Raw genomic sequence first — 21,854 nt, forward strand, 5'->3', positions numbered from 1 at the left:
CAACGTGACAGTAACAAAAAGTTGTCTCCTAGTGTTGTGACAATCAATTTGCATTGCCTCACACTGAATTGGTGTGGGGACTTTCTGACTAACATTAAACAATAAAAATAACCAGGGGGACTAACTTAATAGACCTTAGGGCATAAACAGTATGTTTACACGAATTATCATTGATCCTATCTTAGAGGTGAAAATCTCACTGTTAGATGAGCTTTTTTAAATGCTTTGAAGCTATATGTACAACTGCTGGGAGGATGACAGAAAGACAGTTTCGAGAGAGAATGGGAGTGTAGGGTTCCGACAGTCAGGATCCCGGCAGTCATTAGCCCGATGTTGGGATCCCGACTGGCCAGACTCAGACAGCATGGCAAGCGCAACAAAGCCACTTGAGGGCTCGCTGAGCTCGCCACGCTGCAGGCACGGTGGCTCCCTACGCTCGCCACCTATTCTATTTTCCCTCTATGGGGGTCGTGGACCCCCACGAGGGAGAATAGCCGGTGACTGTTGGGAACCCATCTGTCTGTTTTTTAACAGTCGGGTAAATGACTGTCGGGATCCCGACTGTCGGGACCCCGTCTGGCACCCTTATGAAACAACCTGTAAAATTAAACGAAGTCCACCTCTATTCCACTCATTGTCCAGTTAGGTGTTCTGCATGAGGGAGGCATGGGTTTCATTATTGTAATGTAATGACAGAAAAATAGAATTGTGGGAAGATAGTTTCAATTTAGCACGGGATATATGCAAGGCAGCGCATGTAGATGCGAGCAATAAATTACCAGATACTGTAAAGGGAAAGTTAGATGGCCTCATATGTAAAAGGTTAGAACGGGGAATGTCAGGACAAAAAGCCTGCTCTAATGCTACCACAGCATAATTATTGGTTTGTCCAATCTACTGCATATAGACCGCTAAAACATAACTACATATGCAAGGTAAATTTACATCACTCAAATTCTTTGATTGACATAATTTAGTCCCCTCCCATATGAATGTACTAAAAGCATTGTTTAAGATCCTTAAATCTGACTCTTTCAACATAATAGGCAACATTCGACCTAATGCGTGTGTGGACCTAACGACCTGTCGAACTTGTGCAAGGTCAAACTAGACCTCTGTTGACCTTGCAGTATGTCGACCTAGTGGTGTAGATGGATTACCTGGGGGTGCAGTATATAATTTAGTATAGGATTCTAAAAAGGCATCAGCTATAGCAGGTGCTGTGGTCAATAAGCCTTTATCAGATGATATATGTGAGATATGTGCTAAAGGACATTGACTTTTGACTATAGAGGCCAGCCTACTTATTACCCCTCTGAAAAATAGCGATTTCTCTGGTAATCCAAAGAGTATTTTCGATGCATAGAGTGTCATAAAGTGCTTTGGTGTCAATGTAAGGCTGCCGAGTTGTGGGGGTAACATCATGAAACATGTCCGAATAGGCGGCAGAGACCGCTAGACTAAGATTAGGAAATCTGGTAAAGTGGGATTTATGTTTATCTGCTACATAGGCTATAATGTAACCCCAAAGCACAGGAAGCAGGCCTAAACAAACCCATGTAATCAATATGTTGTATATTATCATCAACGTAATTTAAAAAAGTGAATTTCCAATGAGCATTTAAAGTTTAGGAAAGGGAAGTGCTTAGGTGAACCAAGTTGGTGCATGGTCTGAAATTACTATATTCTCAATATTGGAGTGATTTACCCTAAGCAACAGGGATGTCGGGATAAGCCAAAAAATGATTCTTGAGGAAGAACGATGTGAGTGTGAGTAAAAGATGTATTCTTGATCTAGTGATTGTTGGTACCTCCACGGGTCCGAAAATTGTAAGAAATCCATTAACAGACTAAGGGCTGGTGGGGGTGTATCTTGTGACGCATTATTGGATTTAACCTGATTAAGTGTTGCATTAAAATCCCCTCCTAACATTATATGACCTTCAGCCCATTCCTCTAGTTGAACCAAAACATCCATTAAAAAAATGCTGATTTGGGACTAATAGGAACATATAAGGTTGCCACAGAAAAGAGTTCTCCTTCCAACTGTAATTTAACAAAAATTACCCATCCCTCAGGATCACACAGTTTATCTAATATAGTGTAACTCAAAGATTTATAAATTATAAGGGCAACACCACGCCGCTTAACAATAAAGGAGGCCGACATATAATCTATAAACCAATTATCCCTGAGAATATTAGGATCCCCTTCCTTCCAGTTGGTTTCTTGTAACACAGCTATGTCTGGCTGGAGGCGTTTCAAATGATGTAAGACCTTTTTACATTTAAGTGGCGTGTTAAGCCCCTCTAAATTCCATGATAAAAACTTTATGTGCTCCTGAACAACTATTTTAGTAGTGTGTAACTGCGTCATCTTAACCAATATCTAATTTTGGAAAAGGCAAACAGAATCTAAAAGTAGCAGTAACAGCAGTAAATCCCCATGTCCCAGCAAGCAAGGGGATCACTGCAGATAACAATGTGACACTGTCCACAGCAATATCAAAACATTACAAACATAACGTGCAGTTCCAATAATGTTTTTCATTTTTTTAACCCAAACAAATGGCCATCAGGGACGTAGGTAACTAGACCAAAATATGTTGGTGCAAAAATGGAATTAATATAAGCCATATAATAAAGGGGAAAAAAAGCAGGAAACCTGGGCCCTTATTCTGCTCTGTTTGCATGGACCAGTTTGTTTACATGGGGACCAATAGTGGGCGTATGCATAGGTGCCGATTCTGTGGGTGCTTGAGGGCCCGAGCACCCACGGAAATTGATGAGCACCCACCCACTCCGCAGCGGCCCACCCGCCAGTGTCCCACTGCACTCCTCCTCCCTCGTCGCTGGCACAGGTACTGTGTGGGCATTTATGTACCGGCACTGTGGAGGCATTTATGTATTTTGCACTGTGGGGGCATTTATGTATTTTGCACTGTGGGGTATTTATGTATTTTGCACTGTTGCCATAATTTGAATATTGGAGAAAACTGTGCTGCGGAATATAAATCAGTATTATTTTGTGGCCACACCCCTTTCCCATGAAGCCACTCCCCTATATTTTTGGCTTGAGCACCCACCAGCAAAAACATAAATCGGCACCTATGGGCGTATGCGCATATGCTTGGTGTGTGAGGCCACGGCGAACAGATTGTTCACCGGGTGCACGCACCCAACATTGCGATGGAGGTGGATAATCGCGCCCATGGGAATGCTGAGTTTGATCCTTCCTGGAGACACAGCAAGGGCTTGTAGGGGCACAGCGTACCTGCCTTCTGAGCTCCGGAGGATGCACTCACCGGAGGGGGACCGCTCACCATGTCCACCAGTGCAGTAGGGATCCGGGAGAGGAAGTCCGCTTGCCCAACGTTATCTCCGACGTCTCTGGTAACCATTACAGGGTTACCGTTACTGACATGTACAGACCCCAAACGCCTGCGAAGGGGGGTCCAAGTAGAGATTCCTTGTAAAAGGGGCCTGCTCCTAGGTCCGCCCACCGGAAGTGCTTTTATTGATGTTTTATATCTTGCATCATACATTTTTTCTTGTAGCAATTAGTTATATGTCTAGTACAAAAAGAATAGGTAACAGAGGAAACCTCTAGTGGGTATAATTTTTTAATGGAAAATGTGTTCATAGGAAATCTTTATTGTAAAATCTTGGGTCCTGTATATATAGGGTATGATTTGTAATAATTACCCTTAGGTCTCAAATTTACTGACTAATGCAGGGTACACACCAGGACAACCCACTCACGATGCACGATGCGCGTAGTGAGTGTTTCTTCCGACCCGCTCACGATGTGCACCGTGAGCGGGTTCGATCCGATGGCGACCCGCACTCGGTAGTATGGTCGTATGACCGACCGACCCGCGGGACCGCGCATTGGATCGATATCGGACCACACCAGGACAGAAAAGGGCCCAATCACCACACAATCTACATCCAATCAGTCGGAAATGGATCTAGATTGATGGGATCGGACCCTTGTCGCCAGGTGTGTACCCAGCATAAAACTTGATTTATGTTGTCCAAGTAGTCAAAGTGTTGAGAGAAATAAACCAAAATACCCTACATTTCGTTTTTCAAATATACGAATCCATATAAAAAAATCGGGAAAGGTGAAAACATAAACATTAGAATAAAAGGGTACAGAAAAAAAAGGGAGGGAATATAAGGAAGGGTAGGAAGGGGAAGGGTACATTCCAGGGGGTTACATTAAAAATGCCCACACAATTTAACATTAACTCTCCATTCCTATATAACTATGAAGGTTCTTGTTAGGAACCATTAGTATGGTTCAGGTCTGTTTTGTGTTCTGTTCTGTTTGTGTTTGGCATTTGACTCTTTGGTGGCCTCCGGTCGTCAGTCTGTGCCATTGCAGCTCAAATCTTCTGGAGTCTTGATTTATTCACAAGGCTGATTGATAATGAGCTCATTATTCCTGCTGGCAGGTTGGCTGAAGATGTCACAGGTGTGCTAATCACCTGAGTCCTTCTTAAGGCATTCTCCCCAGCAATGCAGAGCAGGTGATAGCTTCCTGTTTCCTGGTTTGCAATTTCCTGGTCTGGATTGTCTTGGTCTGTCAAGTACAGTATCTTGTCCTGCTGCAGTCTGGGTCCAGACATCCTGTGCCTTATACAGATAAGAATGCCCTTACATTATATTAACACTTTTCACTCACTAACACTCTCTCTCTCTACTATTTTAATTACATTTCATTTTTTTATTTTATCTCTATATATAGCTTCGGCTTTCTATCACTAATATTTATTAACACTATAGTATCTCAATGGAGTGCTGCACTGGGCTTCCTAGCTTATGACAGTTTTTGGGGTGCCGCATCCTGCACCTCGATATAGCGCTAGGGACCCCCAATATACAAAGAAGCCTTGACGTGGCTTGGGGGCATAGCATACACCTGCGCAGGTATATGTAACCAATATCTCTGAATTCTATTATCATGTAGTGTTCAAGATTGGTTACTAATACCACTCAGTGTGCTGGGGGAAAAAATGTCTTGTTTTACTTATCCTGTGCAGGATTCTTCCTGGGACGTGCTGCTGATTCCTTTCTGCCTGAGCCTGCTGCACTTGCTGACATCTTGGGACTTCCATTTTCCATCTTATACCCAGTGTCGTGAGTACTCTGAGCCTGCAGTTAGGTGGCTCTTTAGCATGTCAGTTGCCCTAGCGGAGGTTGGGCCTTATTCTTCCTTATGATTTGTGTGGGGTTAACCCCTTAAAGTTGTGCTGGGAACAACTTTACGGTTTGCGACGAGGTCCCTTGGTTGCGACAGAGTCGCTTGGCTTTGGTTTTGCTTGCGACATAGTTGCTGGATTCAGTTTCATTATGTCAGTACTCCAGTGTTTATTTATCTGTTTATCCCGTACTTGTGTTGCAATAGGGATTTGTACTTCTGCGTTATCCTTCAGAGCTGGGGTTCGTTAGTTTAGTTAGATTCTCCTCTTGGACTTATCCTTGGCGGTTGCCGTGGGCTTGTCACCACCTAACACCTGGCTGCATCGGAGCTTGGGCGGGCCTAACTCGCCCTTTCAGCCGTGGCGGCTACAGGCGAAGCCTAGAATCCCGCAGTCCACCTGCCAGAGGGAGCCAATGGAGTCAGGCTAGAGGATAATGCCACCTACCAGTCTGAGTTGGCACTAGGTTACCAGAGTTACTCCCTGGATCGTAACCGTTCTCTTATCTGTATTCCACAGTTGCACTTCTTACCTCCCATTACCAGCTCTGTTCCCATCTATTCAGACATACATTTCTACCTCAATAAGTTGATGTTTTAGAGATCCAATCTATTCTACTTTTATTTCTAGGACCCTCCCGCTTTCTGTAACATATGTACACCATATCCTCCATTTTCTCAACAGCGATATTGGAGGTGAAATACCTAGTGTGGCCTCTGTCTCGATTGTTTATTGAAACTGGACCTTGGAAATCACCTTCTGGATAGTTTGCTTCCAACATTGGACCAGGGCTGCTCGTGCTGCAATACATTTGTGACCCACCACATACCGTTGGTTCACTGTCCCTTCTATTGGCTATACAGATGGAGCTGGCCTGGTCTTTGCAGGGGATGGCGGAAGAATCACCAGCCGACTTCCCCCGCCAGCCGCCATCTGATCTGCGAAAGGGGACGGCGCTTCCCCCGGGTCCCACCCAGGGTCCCCACGCCTTCTCCGCTCTCCCCCATCGCCTCCCCTAACCCTGTCCGTCTCCCTGAAGCGGAGACGGACAGGGTTCCCGTCGCCCCGCCACCCGGAAACTGAGACGCGCGTGCTTGTGAGACGCACGCGTGTCTCAGTCAGATGGAGCGCCTCACCACTGGAGGATCACCAGCAGAAACAATCTGCTGATTCGCCAGCAAGAGGGAGGCCGGCTCCATCTGTATGTGTAAGAGGGCCAATTGTGGGGAAGGAACCACTGGCATTTCCAATACCTTGCTAAGAAGCACAAAGACCTCTCTCCAATATTGTTGTATCTTCGGACATAGCCAAAACACGTAATAAATATTACCCACTTCTCCACATTCCCTCCAGGAGTATTGTGAGCATGAGGGCCAAAATAAATGTAATTTGCCCAGTCAGATATAGCCTATTTATTAATTTAACCTGCATTTTTGAGTGATTCAGACATCTTGACATACAGTATTAAAGGAGGTAGTATAAATTGCTTCCCATTGTTTATTGGATAAATGAAGGCCCATGTCGCTTTCCACACTTTTGTTGGGCTGGGGACCTTGGAGTTTGGGACATTTCTGCCAAACAGTTATACCAAGGTGAAATACCTCCCCTTGTGTCATACTTATTCAATTGGGCCTAGATTTCTTAATATGGGAATTTACTAAATTAAAGATTCATCTAATATTGGCCCTTATTCTGGTTCATTTGCATAGGCAAATTCCTTCTCAAATGGACAAAACCATGTGCACCGCAGGGGGGGGGGGCAGATGTAACATGTGCAGAGAGAATTGGATTTGGGTGAGTTATTTTGTTTCTGTGCAGGGAAAATTCTGGATGTTTTATTTTAATGCTGCAATGTAGATCTCACTTTGAAGTTAACCCCACCCAAATCTAATTCTCTCTGCACAAGTAACATCTACCCCCTCTGCAGTACAGGGGCGGATTGGGTTAGAAAACCAGCCCGGGAAATTTTTGGAAACCAGCCGGAGTCTGCTGAGAGGTGGGGTCTGCTGATGCTCCCTTCTCAAAAGCAAGAGCTTTATAAAAAAACATTAACAAATGTTTTCCTGGAATCTTATGGTATATATATGGATACCACCATGCAGGGTGCAAATGTGCAGCAAACTCTGTCACATATATAATCGACAAATTGTGGCACTCTGGTATCATTGATAACTCAAATCATGATGCATCAAAGCCATGATTTGAGTCTACAGTTACACAATTCTATGAAAGACTGGTGTGCTGCAGTTCGTGGATAGATAGATAGATATATATATGAAGAAGAAAAGCGTCACTCCAGAAAAAAAGACAAAACTTTACTGTGGTTGGTCTACACCATTTCAGGCATTTTGTCTTTTTTGCACAAGTCCTGGAGTGACGCTCTTCTTCTTCATATACTGTATGTAAAATGGGGGATTCGTCCTGACAAGCACCCATGCATTTACAGCACACTGACCTGCAGTGGCGTATCTAGAAATGCAGCTCCCCCTGCCAAAAAAATTCTGGCGGCCCGCTCCCCTACAGTATGCAGAATTTGTGCCACTAAAAGTCTGAGTCAGTCAGCCCTTGGGGACAGTGCATACTGGCACCTGTAGTGCATCAACTTGCGATCTTCATATTGCTGCAGCCCAGGTTTACGATAACTCTGGATAACACATAATGGCATGACACACTGTACATGAAGTACCTTGTGAGAAGAACGGCCATAGTGCAAAGCCCTAGCTGCAGCCACAGAAAGATAAGGCTAGCATGACAATCCATCTATTCCCCCCCCCCGGCTCTCCCCACCTCAGCGCTGCACATCTTCTGGGGGGCCGTTGTACACAACAAGCATCACTATCGAGCGCAGAACCTGGCACGCTTGTACACCCTACTCCCAGCGGGTGACCGGTCCATTGCACAAGTGGTAGTGACTTGTGCAAGGGTGTGTAATCTCCCCTCCTTCCAGGGACTGCAGCAGATAGGCATCAGCTGGGCAGAATTGACACCAGTGACAGCCAGGCAGAGAGCAGTGGCCTGCCCGACTGTCCCCAGAGCAGGGTCTCAGCCATTTGAAATTTCCTGCCGTCTCGCAAGCTAATCGGAGCTCGTCGAACCTGCTCTGGGGACAGCCGGGCAGGCCACCGCTCTCTGCCCGGCTGTCACTTCTGCCGGCCTGCCTGCCCTAGTGTGAAATCTGGCCCTGCCTGCACCCCAGTGATACTGGGGTGTCAGCAATGGAAGTGCAGGGACATGAGGCAGGGGCCCCTGTGTGCAGGGCAAATAGGAGGGGAGAAGCAGGGTGGGTGCTTCATGTCTGGGTGCCTAACTGAGGCTGGGCGTAGGGTAGGGTTGCTCCTGATGTCCTCTGCGGGTGAATGACAGGCTGCCAAATCCCACAGGCTCCAGCACTGGTAAGACACCCTGGCGACGTGTCTGTCCTTGGTAACTGCAGCCAACATTATCCCCAGCGGCTCCGGCCGCAACAAAGCACCGCGCGGTGTCCTCCCTGCTCAGGCAGGCGAGAATGGCACCAGCGAGGGGGAGAAGAGTGCCGTCACAAACATAGGACCAATGCGCTGCCTGCTGGGGATCACCTCAGAGGGGCCACGGGAGCTGCTGCGTGCGACCGTGCATGCGCACCAGCTCTTCTGCGGCCAATATCAAGGGATGATGCTGGCCGTGGCCATCTTTGTTTTGGGTAAAATTGCTGTTGCCGCGGCCGCTAACCTGCGGAGAAGGAGGTCGGGCGGTCCACGGTCCAGGTTTCCCGGTGGGCCAATCCGCCCTGCTGCAGTGCATATGGTTTTGTCTATTTGAGAAGGAATTTGGCTCTGCAAGTGAACCAGAATAAGGGCCAATGTGTGGTGCCTTGTCTAATTGACTAAATTATGTACAACAGGACCAATCATTTGTTGGCATTTATGCAATAACAGTTCAAATTTTGCTGGCCAATCAGGTGTTAGTTTAGGGACTGGAAGGACCTCTGACTGAGTTTATGCTCTCTAAAAAATTTGTATGGAGTTATCAAAGCTTTGTTTGATTTGGCAATCGTTTAGTAGTTATATTAGCATTATGCTGTTTGTGGAGAATTATGGAGCTATCTAATTGTTATGCTATTTGAAGATCATTTACTAGGTTATGTAATTTTTCATAATAGGAAATAATAGTATTTACAATGTCTTGTGGGGGTTGAGATTTAAGCAGCTTGCTTGTTATTTATACTGAATTACAATTGTCTATGCAGAAGCTCACAAGGTAGGAACATCATCTACTGCCTGCTGGAAGTTCATCATGTTTCTTATTCTTTTTCTAGCTATTGTTTCCCCTAGATTATTAGCTGTAGTATCTAAAATGTAGAAGTTATTTATTAATGAGCTCTTTATTCAATATTATTATTGGTAATTTTTTTTCTAATATTTCTAGTAAAGCGACTTCTTAATTTTCATTACAAGAATTATTGTAGTCTCTCTCTCTCTCTCTTTCTCAAGCACCAGGGTCATAAATGTATGTGTTCTATGGTCCTGCATCAATAGGGTATGAAGTTCCCCGGTCACCAATGTCTATTTCGACAGTCACTAGGTCAACCACTAATGGTCGACAGTGACTAAGCCGGCACCTATTAATGGTCAACATACTCTAGGTCAGGGCTGGGCAATTGCGGCCCTCCAGATGTTGAGGAACTACACATCCCAGGATGCTTTGCATTAGTTTTGCTATGTGGCCATGCTGAAACTGATGCAAGGCATGCTGGGATGTGTAGATCCTCAACATCTGGAGGGCCGCAATTGCCCAGCCCTACTCTAGGTCAATATGACAGAAGGTTGACATAAGCTTAAGGTCGACATGGACATGGTCAACATGAATAACAGACTCCCCTGAAAATGAGAAAAACTCATGTCACCCATGACCATGTCAACCTATCAGTTTTCACCTAGGGTATGTCGATCATTCTTAGATGACAACCTAGTCACTGTCAACCATTAGTGGAAGAACAAGTGACTTCGACCTGGACATTGTCTATCATCTATACCAGGGATGGGGAACCTTTGGCCCTCCAGCTGTTGTTGAACTAAGCATCCCAGCATGCCTTGCAACAGTTTTAGCATGGCCAAAATAACATTTTGAATTAAAAAAACAAAAACAAAACTGTAGCAGGGCAGTATGGGTTGTGCAGTTCAACAACAGCCGGAGGGCCAAAGGTTCCCCATCCCTGATCTATACTGTATGACATTGGGCCTAATTCTGATGACAACGCACCTTTTTTTTTTTTAAATGAACAAACCCATGTTCAATGCAGGTGGGGCAGATGAAACATGTTTAGAGAGATTTAGATTTGGGTGAGTTAATTTATTTCTGTGCAGGGTAAATACACTGCGATTTGGATTTCAGTTTAAACACACCTCACCAAAATGTAATCCTCTGAGCCCGAAGCATGGTGAGCGAAGAGAGCCATGCGAGGGGACGCAGTACACTTTATCCTGTGTCCATGTCAACTGTGTCGACATTCGGGTAAAAAACAGTGAAAAACCTTTTGACTGTTGACCTAGACCATGTCGACATAATGCTTGTGTCGACATAATGACCTGTTGCCTTAGACCCATGTCGACATTTCAACATGACGACCTAGTGCTGTCCACCTAATGACTGTCGACCAATTGATCCATACCCTAACAGACAGTTATAGAGTTAGAAAGGCCCTGCTCACAAGCTTACAACCTATAGGGGAAGAGGCATTGATAGGTAAAATAGGTGTTTTTATCGGGATACGGTCATTGGGTCACCACCAAGTAGGTAGACAAGCATTAGGTCTTCACCACTAGATCAACATGCAGGTAGGTTGACATGACTTTAGGTCAACATGGGTTAGGTCAACAGTCAACAGTTAGGTCGACAGGGTCATTAGGTCGACATGGGGAAGGTCAACAGTCAAAATGTCGACATGGGTTTTTTACTGTTTTTTTTTGTGCCGACAGGTGGTATTTAATGCCCTACCATCCACTAGGGCACAGTGGGAGAATAAAATAGTGTGCCAAGCATAGTGAGGCACCATGCTCAAAGCATGGCGAGCCATGAGAGGGGACGCGGTGGTACGTTTCGGTGTCCATGTCAACACGACATGTGCCGACAGGCGGTATTTCATGCCCTACCATCCACTAGGGAATGGTAGGAGAATACAATAGTGTGCCTGAAGCATGGCGAGTGTAGCGAGCCATACCAGGGGACGCGGTGCTATGTTTTAGTATTTATGTTCACTGTGTCGACATCCGGGTGAAAAAATGTATCATGTCGACATAACCAATGTCGACCTTTCTGCATGTCGACCTAATGACTGTTGACCAACATGCTGGTGACCTAATGATCCATACCCTTTTTATATATTGCGTAATGACCCAGTTACATCCCCACTGTACAGTCCATACATAGCTTCACATATAGGGGGCGATTCTCTATTACAGAAAACAGGGTTTTTACCGCATTTCTATATGCTATATGGCGCCTCCGCAGTGGCAGTGCTGCGGAGGGAATCGCCAGCAAAAGCTGGCGATTCCCTGCAGAACCCCATGGGCTTCTTACCGCAGCGCTGTTTGAGGGATCCGTCACGGATCCCTCCCAGCATGCCCTGAGGCCGGCGCGTCACTCTGCGCATGCGCAGATGGACTCCCGGGTCACAGACCCGGAAGTCCAGTGCCGGCACCGCATCGCAAGGGACAGCTCTTATCGCAAGAGCTGTCCCTTGCGTTAATAACAGCATATGTTACAGCATATACCATTATTAATAATGCGATGCCCAGCGAAGGGGGGCTGCGGATGTTACAACATCCCGCCCATATTCTCTTTTCACTTTCACATCATCCTGACCCCAGGCCAACATTGCTGTTTGACCATGTGGTACTTGTGTATTATAGCGGCGCCTCCGATGTGCATCGCACGATGTTTTCATCGCGTCGCATCGCATGCCATGGGATGCGACGCGATGTTTGCCCCCTATGCGATGAAAGATCGTATAAGCACCATAAAGGGTGCTTTTAAGCACCCTAATGGGTGCTTACAATGTGAAATGCACCCCCACGCCACCCCCCCACTATAAACGTGAACCCGAAGCGTGGCGAGCACAGCGAGCCGACGAGGGGTGGCGGTACGCGTCCTCCGACCTTTTCATACCCCCACTATCCACGTCGGCGTGGAGTTGAGAATAGAAAGTGTGGCGAGCCCGAAGCGTTGCGAGCGCAGCGAGCCCCGCGAGGGGACGCGGATACCTTCACAGGTATCCGCGTCCTCTCGCGGGCTTCACAGGTGTCCGCGTCCCCTCGCGGGGCTCGCCACGCTTCATCAGATAGATAGCTGGGTCCACTGTAAAAGAGAGTAAAATATGTATCTATATTTTACTCTCTAAGGAAGCCACTGAGGCTAACAGCAGGTGGGGAAATGCGTCAGAGGCTTATTGGACAGACACATTGGACACTCTTGTATTCACCTAAGAATATCCCTTTCTTTTACAGTGGACCCAGCTATCCATCTGCTGTAGCTCTGTAACAAGCTGTACCAGTAAAGGTACTGTACCTTCTAATTGATTGGCTAGACAGGACTTTAAAATGTTGGCACACATGTAATATATCAACTTAATTGATAGATGATGATAATAATAATATTAATAATACAGGAAGAAAATAGACTGTTTAAATGCAAATTAGATAACACAAGAATATATTATATAAATCTGGTGACTAACACATAGCTGCCTACCAATCAGATGGCTGATAAATGGCTAATGTATCGCAGTTCTCCCATTTGTTAGCCAATGTACATTAGCCTATGAAAGGATAAAGATAATTAAAGTGGACCTGTCAGTTACTCGGAAGAGGCATCCGTTTTTTGGCTGACACAGTGGCCAATAAATCAGATAGAAAAGAATGACATCACATATTCATGAAGCATGACTCAATTTTGTGCAGGTGACAATTCCACGCTAAACTGAGAAGGCCAAGCTGCAGCTGACTGATGCAGGGGAGACAAAGCTCTTCTGCACATTATACTTTCAGTTACCGTACTTGTGAGTATCTGTACATAGCTGGCTATTATTTTCTTTCTTTGTTTATGGATAGAAAGCTCTTTTGACCTATGTTTTCAGCTTATGTGCATATGCAGGGTGAGTGCACCCACTGTGAATACACAGATCACTGGGTGCATGCACCTAGGACTGTGGGTGGGGGGGGGGGGCGGCCCTATTAGCTTATGTGAATGCCCAGCATTTTATGGGCGTTCTCATGCTAACGAGGCCATGACGGGGCCAACGGGGGCAGGCAGCTGACATCACCGGATGTCAGCTGCCTTCCCATTTCCTTCAGAACGTGCACACATATGTATGGGAGCCTCAGACCACTCTTTCTTATGTGTGGACGCTCCACATCATTCGATGGTCGGCGACCATCACATGATGTGTGCGTTCCACTGCATGCTGCGAATGGATGTCTATGCAAAACATCCATTCACAGTCAGGGCGAATGAACGGGCCTTGCGAATGGTGGGCCGGTGGGCCGGCGTGCCACAGTTTGCAAGGCGAGGTTAAGAGTTGACTCGCAGGATGCGTATATGCATCCAAGGGAATCAAGCAGAATAACCCCCTTATAACGCATGCCAGTGGTAGGAAACAAGATATGTTTTAGGACTACGTTTTAAGTAGGCCATCTCATATGCTTACAGCGGAGGATTTGCGGTTCCTTTTACCATATTTTCAACACATTTTAATGTTTTTTTTTAAAGTTTATCTGGTACTTGTGTAGTTTCACGGCGCCAGGGTTCTACACTCGGGTTCTACGTTCGCCACAAACTATGTTAAAAAAAGTAACTTAACTCCATGCCAACATGGATAGTTCATACCCCCACTATCCATGTTGGCATGGAGTTGATTTTAAATAGCGTGGCAAGCGTAGCGAGCCACTGAGCCCACAGCATGGGCGAGCGAAGCGAGCCCCGCAAGGGGACTCAGACGCACATACTGGCGCCGTGAAACTACACAAGTACCGTTTATCTTTATTTGACATTTTCTGTACATACAATCCATAGACATTAATATACAACTTTTACATCACTTACTTATTACGTACATAACAATGACACTAACATTATACTATCACTAACACACAACACATAAAAGTTCTGCATCATATCTTTAGTCCCATGCACTCTTGCCCCGATCCTACCTGTCTCTTATATCCTTTACTAACCCCTATCAAGTCCCACAGTTTTGTTCCATATAGAGGTGGGGGGATTTTTATTATTATTTATCTTTGACCGAATTTTGTTCCTGCCTGGTTAACTTATTGTTTGGGCAGTGACTATTTTATAGTGTATCCCTACCCTATCGTGGCTATACCTACTATTACTTCAAATCTTATACTTTAATATATATATATATATATATATATATATATATATATATATTTATTAACCAATTAAATTTTACCTTAATTTGGCTTCATGTGTACGCCCTACTGTGGTTATTTAATTATACTTGTGGTATTCAAAGAAATTTTTATTTGTGTACTTTTATCTTAAACTTTTGTGTTTATTTTATATTTGTTATACTTTCTTAGTGATACTATCTACTTATTTGGCCCCTTATCATTCGCCTTTCTAAGTGCTTGGTGCTGTATTATAATATTTTGAGTGATACCAGGGGAAACGGTCATCTGTCAGACCAGACTTAGGTCGACAGTCATTAGGTCGACCCCGGAAGGTCGACTGTCCCCAAGGTCGACAGGGTTAAAGGTCGACATGGCTCAAGGTCGACGTGACTTAAGGTCGACGTGGGCCAAGGTCGACATGGGTTTAGGTCGACAGTCATTAGGTCGACATGAGTTTTTCACTGTTTTTTGCGCCGACATGTGCCGGCAGGTGGTATTTCATGCCCTACCATCCACTAGGGCGTGGTGGGAGAACAAAATAGTGTGCCGAGCGCAGCGAGGCACCATGCCCCAAGCATTGCGAGCGAAGTGAGCGATGCGAGGGGCTGCGGTTCGACTCCAACTGTGTCCATGTCGACTGTAAAAAAACTGTAAAAAACTCATGTCGACCTAATGACTGTCGACCTAAAACCATGTCGACATTGGTCCATGTCGACCTTAAGTCATGTCGACCTTGAGCCATGTCGACCTTTAACCCTGTCGACCTTGGGGACAGTCGACCTTCCGGGGTCGACCTAATGACTGTAGACCTAAGTCTGTTCTGACAGATGTACCGCTTCCGATACCAGTCACCCCAAATTTTGTAAAATGTATTTATGTTGTTTCTTGTTATATATATATTTCTCTCTCGTGCTCAAAAGTATTGTTAACCAGGTTGGACCATTCTATTAGCGCCGGTGCTCTCTTTGCCATCCAATTCCGTGCAATGCAGAGTTTGGCTATCGAGTTTAGGTTAATAGCTAGCAGCCTTATTTCTGCGGACATACCCAGATTAGGCCAAACTCCAAGTATCAGTGCAATGGGCTTGATTTCTAGCTGGGGTATTCCCAGACTGGTCATTATGCCACTGATATCATTCCAAAATTTTTGTACCGAATTGCATTGCCAGATGAGATGCCAAAAATCGCATCCTCCCTCTTTACATTTTGGGCATTTATCTGCCTCTTTACCTGAAAATGTACTTATTTTTTCAGGGGTTAAATAAGTTCGGTGAAAAATATTGTACTGAGTTTGTTGCACTCTTAAAGAATTTGTTGAGGTCTTTATTATTGAGAGAGCCTTCTCCCAGTCTTCCTTTGTTAGTTCCGGAATGTTGCCGACCCATTTCGTCGCTAGACCTTCAAGCTGGTCTGTCTGTGTTATAGATATAATTTGTTTATACAATTTGGAAGTGCTTTTACCTATGCCCATTCTTTTAATAAAGGTTTTTATTGGGTTGTCCTTCACATCGATATGTTTGTTTTTAGTATAGTCCTCCAAGGCATTCCTTATCTGAGGTACTGGAAGAACATGGTCTTTGGCAGATCATATTCATCCTGGAGTTGAGAGAATTTTTTAAGTTTATTTTGTTCGATAACTTGGCCGATTGTTTTCACTCCGACGTCATCCCATATTACCCTGCCTTGCTGTTTTTCAAATTTTTTAAACGGGGTCAGAGAGAATATGGCTGTTTCGGGATCTATCCCATTTGTTGCCTTGATCCTTACTGAGCCATCTCCATATTTTTATAGCCTGGTTAAGTATTGGGGGATATTTTTTACAGCACTTACTTGTAAGGATGGCTTGTAGAGGCGTGTGGCCTGGGATGGCCACATTAACCATTATCGATAGCTCCATCGCTCCATTCCAAATTTCAAACCGTATTACATGGCTGCTCAGCTGGCCCACTTGCAGGAATGGTCCTTAAGCCATTCCTGCAAGTGGGCCAGCTGAGCGGCCATGTAATACGATTTGAAATTTGGAAAAGCAAGTCCTCCTTGTTCTTTCGACCTCATAAATGTTTCAGGTTTAATCCTAGGGGTTTTATTTCTCCAGATAAATGGTATTAATACCCCATTAAGCCTCCTAAATACCGTGTTACTGACGTATATGGGAGAATTACAGTATTAGGATGGGTTAATAGATTGGTATATCGCACATCCAGCAGCCGGTTGGCCTAATATTCCACAATAAGGTCCCTCTAAACCTTCACCAACACCACAAAAAAAGAATTAGGAATCAGACTTATCCGGCGCTTGGAGTCTTGATTACACCTGGATCTCTCTGGTGACAATTTACATAGAAATAAGAAAAAAGTGTGCAATAGTGAAGTACGTTTTTTTAAAGCACTTCCAATTTAATACATTTCTCATTAAAATATAATTAAAAACACACATAAAAAATCTCAATTACACAAAGCAATTAGCACTGTTTTAAAGTGCATAGGCGGAATCCAGAATGAGAAAGTACTGAGAATTACCGGGTAAGTGGGAACTGATACACGGAACAGTCCCAAAACAGCTTAAATGTGCACTCCTATGGAGTATATCTGCTGGGCTCCAGGTCCTGTCACGATCCCCCGGGTATCAGTCTGTCTCGTCAGTCCATATGCATATAACACCAACGCGTTTCTTCCTCTTAACGGAGGACTTTTTCAAGGTGTACTTGTCATGAGCATACAGTCTGTTTAAATACCTAATCCTTCCCGCGCCCCAGCTGGACTCTAATTAATTCAGCAGAAGACTACCAGTCCCATAGTCCTTTGCTGGGACGCGGGCTTCCTGTTTCCGTCCGGCGACGGTATTCAGGGTAACCACGGCAACCACTGACTCACTGACGCAGCAGAGGTCGGGTGCCGATACGTCACTTCCGCTTCGTCACTTCCGTTTTGAGCGCAACTTTTAGAATGGAGAGAAACTTCATATCCCAGCAGCCTTTTTAAATGCTGCCGTCCTCCATCTTTGTTGTTTACGGTTGCTAGGCACTATTTTACTATGTGCCGCACGTAATGGCTTTGCAGAATTTCTCTGTTTTTGATCTGTACACAAATAAATATAGATTAATACAGAGTAAATACCGTGTATAAAATCAACATATATATTTAAAATATGAAGTGCATTTTGCAAAGGCCACATATTAAAAACTTTCTATATGTTACAATCAACAGTAAAAATCAATGGTAAAAATCAATGATAAAAATCAATGATAAAGAAGATTTTTCCTTGATAACCTCAAAAAAACTTTTAAAATGAATTAGAGAAACCACTTGATTTCAAAATCAGAGTTTAGACCTCCAGGCATTAGTGTATTGAGGTCATAAATCATCTGCATTTCTGCACGGGCTAATTGTTTTGCTAGCCCCTTTTGTCGCCAGTTTTCCTTAATTTGTTTGAGTCCACAAAATGTTCAAATATCCTTCGTGCTGCAGTTATGGTGCACCCTAAAGTGCTCTGCTAGTGCATGTGTTTTAAAACCATTTCTTATGTTTCTGAGGTGTTCCCCGATTCGCACCTTCAGTGGCCTTGATATCCTACCTATATACCATAGGTTACACTTGCATTGTATTGCATAAACCACACTGCTACTATTGCACGTTACAAAATTGTCTATTTTCACAATTTTTTCATTGATGGTTATTTCAGTGGTTTTGGACACTTTTCCCGGTACCCCCCTACATGTGTGTTTTTAATTATATTTTAATGAGAAATGTATAAAATTGGAAGTGCTTTAAAAAAACGAACTTCACTATTGCACACTTTTTTCTTATTTCTATGTAAATTGTCACCGGATAGATCCAGGTGTAATCAAGACTCCAAGCGCCGGATAAGTCTGATTCCTAATTCTTTTTTTGTGGTGTTGGTGAAGGTTTAGAGGGACCTTATTGTGGAATATTAGGCCAACCGGCTGCTGGATGCGCGATATACCAATCTATTAACCCATCCTAATACTGTATTTCTCTGCCTCTATAATAGAAGTGGTTAATCGCAGCAATGTTTTCCCTAAGAGAGGGGAGGAAGTCAAAATTTGAATATGTGTTCCAGGAAGAAGGTGACTCTGTCATCTTGATTGATGAGAACCTGGAGAGTGTGATGAAAAAATTGGAAACATCACTCTTGAAAGAAAATCGAATCTGGTGGGAAGTGGTAACACTTGAGAAATATCTAGCCCACCAGATTATACCAAAAGGTTTGCTCATCTCCAAAGATGCATCTTTTTCATCCTCGGATGAAAATTTTGTTCTGGAATGGCAACATATCTTAAAAACATGCTCTTTGTCACTAATTAAATTGATTATTCTGGATAGAAAAAGAGATCTAGAATATCTAGATAAAGAGATAAGTACGCTAAAAGAACTCACTCACCCCTTCATTAATTTAGAAGAATATAAAGAACTGGAAAAAAGAATAGAAGGTAACCTAAGAAAAAATGAGAACGCTATTATAGAACGTAAAGTTAGAAAATTTAATAGGGATAAAAAACGAGAGGAAACGGGACCAGTAGATAGTGACACACCAAATATCGCCAAACCAATAGAGGAGATCAAAGAACCTAAACAAACTAAATGGGCACTTAAAAGTGGAAAGAAAAATAGGAATAAATATAATAATGATTATATAATAATTTCAGGGGAATAGAAAGTGGATTCCACCCCATAAACGAAATCATCGGGACGGGGAACAATATAACAATGAACCTCCACTCCCTAAATATGAGTTCACTGAGAGAGAACGTTATTGTCACAATTCCCCACCTATTAAAAGACACTTCCACCAAAAAAAACCACACCTGAGATCAAGGTGGGATGAAAGAGCAGAAAGAGAAAATGGGGAAAATAAACGCCAATTCCAACCTGCAAATAGAAGAAAAAATTCCAATAGAGAAGCTGATAGGGACTATAGGGATTTTGGACCATCTAGATGGGAGAACCAAAATAGGTTTAGACCTCTGATGGATAAATCTACCCCACCACCGATTTTTTTATCCAGAAGGAGGGATTCATTCCGACCAAAATAGAAATAAAAACAACTAATAGGACTAAAAGGGGAAAAAGAGGTGGGAAACTGAAACCTAAACAAAAGAAATCAAGAAATAGAAAGAAAAAAATTAAACAAACCCGTGTAGAGGGAAGTAATGAACCCTCGGAGGAAAGAGGTAAGATTAAAATCTTTAACCTCAGCAACCATATTCTAGAAACAGCAGAAATAGCTGTCCTGGAAAAAGGGTTAAAATATGCCCCTTCACTCCTGTTTAATAAATTTAATACCTTCGTGGATTTGAACAAATTCATTCGGAAATTAAGCCTAAAAAAAATTTTTTGGGGTAAAGAAACAGAGATGGAGAAAGAGGAACAAGCCACTCCATTTAAACCAAAATCCATTTTCAATCCTGTCCACATGAGAGGAAATTTTATAGAGACATTCCTTAAACTAGTATCGGATGATATAAAAGAAATGGCTCCAAAAACCAAAGACTGCAACCTGACCTTTAAGGAAAGGGCAGCCCTAAGGAAACTCAGGGAAAATGAAAACCTGGTAATTAAGCCCACGGACAAAGGGGGGGGGGAATTGTCATCATGACTAAAGAGAATTATGACAAAGAAATATACAAAATTAAGATGTGACCCCACCACTAAAACTATGGAGAAAGTCAAAGACCTTTTAAACACATATAAAGAAAAAGAGGTAATATCAGAGAAGGAATACTCCTTTCTCTTAAATGAGGAACCATCCCTCCCTGTCCTCTATATTCTTCCAAAGGTCCATAAAAACCCCCTGTGCCCCCCAGGAAGACAGATAATTTCGGGGATTGGCTCAGTAACGGCCAATCTCTCGGAGTATATCGACTTTTTCCTTCAACCGTTAGTGACTAAAAATAAGTCACATCTTAAAGATACTAAGGACGTCCTAAACATCTTAAAAAAATGTCAAATGGGAGGATCTGCTTATTACAGCAGATGTAAAATCACTGTACACTATAATCGAACACCATAAAGGTATAGATGCCCTAAAAAAAGCTTTAAGTACAAGTGATTTAAATGATGACCTACAGGAATTTTTAATACAAGGAGTACGTTTTATTTTGGAGAACAACTATTTCTCTTTTAATGGTGGTTTTTACTTACAAAATTTTGGCACCGCGATGGGCACCAGGTTCGCCCCCAGCTACGCTAATATTTTTATGGGGCAATGGGAGGAGGAAAATATTTGGAACCATTGTCCCCTGGGGGCGAACCTGGTGCTATGGAAACGCTACATCGACGATGTCTTTTTTTTTTTGGAAGGGGGAGAGGAACTTTTAAAAACTTTTTTTACATATCTCAATACTAATGTGTGGAACATAGAATTTTCATTTGAGAAAAGCTGTAAGGAAATCAACTTTCTCGACATTTCCATATATGTAGAAAACAATATATGACACACACAAAATTACAGTAAACCAACTGATTCGAGTGCGTACATCCAGGCCACTAGTTGCCATCACCCAAATTGGCTTAGCTCAATACCAGAGGGCCAATTCAGACGCTTAAGAAGAAACTGCACTGAAAAAAGTGTCTACACAGACCAAGCAGCAGTGATGAGCAATAAGTTTAAATCATCCGGATATGTGGGAGAAAAAATTGACTGTGTCAGCAGTAAAGTAGCTGAGCTGGACAGGTCAATACTCCTTAAACCATCCGAAAAAGTGAAAGAGGATAATCCATCTGCATTCCAATGGGCTTTTATTACAACCTTTAATAGTCAGTACAAGTCCTTGGAACAGACACTTCAAAGACATTGGGCCATATTACAAAAGGACCCGGTAATAGGGAAACTTATACCAGAACGGCCCAAATGTATATACAAAAGAGCCCCCACAATAAGAACACAACTGGTCAAAAGTGCAGTTCCCCCTAGCAAGTCCATGACCACTATAAAATCTAAGGGGTTCTTTAGATGTGGACTCTGTTTGGGATGTAGGGGGGTACCGGGAAAAGTGTCCAAAACCACTGAAATAACCATCAATGAAAAAATTGTGAAAATAGACAATTTTGTAACGTGCAATAGTAGCAGTGTGGTTTATGCAATACAATGCAAGTGTAACCTATGGTATATAGGTAGGACATCAAGGCCACTGAAGGTGCGAATCGGGGAACACCTCAGAAACATAAGAAATGGTTTTAAAACACATGCACTATCAGAGTACTTTAGGGTGCACCATAACTGCAGCACGAAGGATATTTTAAC

At 43.5% G+C, this 21,854-nt stretch overlaps 1 protein-coding gene and 1 long non-coding RNA gene across 3 annotated transcripts in view; one reads left to right on the forward strand and one right to left on the reverse strand.

The window, feature by feature from the left end:
* LOC146074715 (uncharacterized) overlaps positions 1-21,854 on the reverse strand; it is a 78,145-nt gene that overhangs the window by 16,383 nt on the left and 39,908 nt on the right. The window lies entirely within an intron of this gene.
* Positions 1-21,854, forward strand: part of LOC146074714 (mucosa-associated lymphoid tissue lymphoma translocation protein 1-like) — a 101,630-nt gene that overhangs the window by 9,549 nt on the left and 70,227 nt on the right. Inside the window, exon 1 of one of the 2 annotated variants that reach the window (XM_083183133.1) lies at positions 13,144-13,238. The exons of the other annotated variant lie outside the window; for it this stretch is intronic. The gene's annotated coding sequence lies outside the window, so the exon portion shown is untranslated. Of the gene's footprint in view, positions 1-13,143; positions 13,239-21,854 lie in introns of those variants that run through there. 2 annotated transcript variants of the gene reach the window in all.

This window comes from Crinia signifera, chromosome 4 (assembly GCF_055691185.1).
Source record: "Crinia signifera chromosome 4, ASM5569118v1, whole genome shotgun sequence".
NCBI classification, from domain to species: domain Eukaryota; kingdom Metazoa; phylum Chordata; class Amphibia; order Anura; family Myobatrachidae; genus Crinia; species Crinia signifera.